Genomic DNA, 2,733 nt, shown 5'->3' with positions numbered 1-2,733 from the left:
GAAAAATGTTAAAATCAAGATCAAAAATAAAAGTTGAAATTTTATTGCTATTCTGTTTAATAGAAACCGTTTAAGTTAAAAACGTTTTATTGCTACTTTTAAACAAGATATTTGTCATTTCTTATATGAATTATATCGAAATTTGGAATTTTTTCCTTTCTGAAAAATCCGTTATTACTGTGTAAGTGTAAAAGCATAACAAATATGCTTTTTCACTTTGAGATTTTTTCAATTAAAACATGTTGTATTTTTATGAATATGTAAACTGTTTTTTTTTTATAAAAAAATTAAGTAAAAGTTTAACGGTTATTTATAATATTGTTATTGAGCTTTGTACTAGAGCTCTAGATACCCGGGTTCGAGCAATGCCAGCATGATAAAAACATTACAAGGTAAATTCATTCTCTCATTTCCTCGGCCATGATTTTTTTCTGACGTTTGCCAACATTTTAAAATCATATAAAATAAAAAAATAAAAAAATTAAATTGTTCACAATTGTTGTTGTTTGAGATTGAAAATGAGAATGTGTGTGTGAGTTTGAGTTTTGATTTCAAAATTATATTGTTGGCAAACGTCAGACTGCCTCTCAATGGTTTTACCTTGTTATGTTTTTATCATGAATGCGAGTAGCTCGATACTCGCTCGAAACTCGTTCATTGCTCAACTGCTCAAATGTTTGTTCAAAATTTTCGAGTTTTGAACAATTTCATAAACAAAAGAAAATTTGTAAATTGTGTTTGTCAGCAGCTGCTTTCTAATTCATGTTAAATAAATTATATTATTAAATACCAATGAAACGATCTTTGCATTATATGTCAATAATTTGAAAAATTTAAAAAGTTGCTACCAAAAATGTCAATATAATAAAAAAAAAACATTGCTAAAATTACTCGAAAAAATTCGAATTTCTCGAGCTCATGCTCGAAAATTTTCGAGTAATGAGCATTGAACAAGTGTGCGAGTACTCGCTGCTCATATACCCGGGCTGTTTGAAAATGTGCGAACAAAATCTAGAGCTCTACTTTGTATCACGATAATGTTTATTAGGAAAAATGGAAAAGGTAACAAAGTCTAAGTGGTAGAAGTTGTAGCAGCTATTTTAACTGTTATTTTTTACCAAAATATTAAAAGTCAGATTTTAAATTTCTTATTTGACAAAAAAATAAAATCAGATTTTGAAGTTTATATTTGACCAAAGAAATAAAAGTAAAGTTTTAATTTTTATATTTGATCGAAAAAATAAAAGCAAAATTTTAGATTTATTTTGGACCGAAAAAAGTCGAACTGTAACTGTAATTTTTTATTAAAGAAATCTAGGTAAAAAACAGGAACGTTTGACATCCGGCTTATCCGACCGTGTTACGGTTCTCCGACTATCCGGCCGGATTTTAGCCAATATCTGGATTTCGATTATAGAAGATTCAGTTAGAAATCTAGTTATTGTCCGAATCCGGCTCTTATTTTTTACATGGCGTCCGGAATTCGATCATCGGGCAAAATCTCTATCCGGCACATTCCTAGGAAAAAAATAACGAATGATTGCTGACTTTTTTGAAAAAAGTCCAAAAAATTTAAATCATATAGGATTAATATTCCTTGATTAACAAGCATCACAATGCTGTATGTACATATATAAATGTTAAATAGAAAGGTTTTACCCGACTAACGTTTTGTATTGAAACTTCGAAAATGACTATTATTTGCGACCCCTGATATGTACACGTTTATTTGTAACTAATACCTGCATATGTACGTATTTTCTGACATTTGAAAGAACAACTTATGTAAGTTTATCTTTAACGAAGAAATTTTTTTTTGTCGCGGGATAGATAATTTGCTGGTTCTTGAATAATTCGCCCCTGCGTACAAAAATAGAAGTAATTGGAAACCTAGAAAAGTTGCTACTTAGTCATACATAGCTTTTGAAAAATTTATTGTAGCTGGTTGAGAAGCATCGAATTAAGTTCAATCTCTCCAAGATGATACGATAGGAAACACAAAATACCGCCTTTTCAGCCGTTCTATGTCAGTGCTGTGGGGCTTACACTCCAACGAGGTAAAATTACATCGGTAGCCTAGGTAGCGAACCAGAAGAACCAAATCCGCCCTATCGAGCCTCTAATGCCGCGGTGGGGAAACGATGGGATCTGAGAACCGCGCTCTAGAAAAGTGCACTCATACTAAGGAGCAAAACGAATACGGTACAGATGGCTGCCGCCATGCTAATCACAGGAGCCCTACCCTCTACTCTCAGTGAGGCACTAGAGAAATTTATACTAAATCCAATAGATCAAATTGGCGCCACTTGCCAATTTCGTCAGCGTTGCTATTTCCCTTAATGTCGAAATGATCAAGGACCCAGACCATTTGTATGCGAAATGTCTCAGCTATCTCGTTTACAGATCGGCGACATTGATCAACTACTCTGGAAGTCAGCGACATTTTTTCCAGCTATTTATTATCCGCCTTATCTACTTACTGTCATATTTCCTGAAATTTCGACAANACTTGAATTTATCAAGCATGCCTGCATACATGCATACATAGTTAGGTACATACATACATACATACATACTTATGTACAACTATAAAACCAAAACAATAGCCGACGCTTTCTCCGCTAAAGTGGATTCTGACTTTCTCGCCAGCCAAGGTCATTAAAATGAACTGCTGTTTAGTTTTATCTGCTATTATAATCTAAAGCACCTAATAAAATAGTAGTTTCTTGTGGT

This window comes from Rhagoletis zephyria, unplaced genomic scaffold (assembly GCF_001687245.7).
Source record: "Rhagoletis zephyria isolate East Lansing unplaced genomic scaffold, Rhagoletis_zephyria_1.1 Rzeph_scaffold_08833, whole genome shotgun sequence".
In the NCBI taxonomy this organism is placed as follows: Eukaryota; Metazoa; Arthropoda; class Insecta; order Diptera; family Tephritidae; genus Rhagoletis; species Rhagoletis zephyria.
This window is presented reverse-complemented; position numbering follows the sequence as displayed.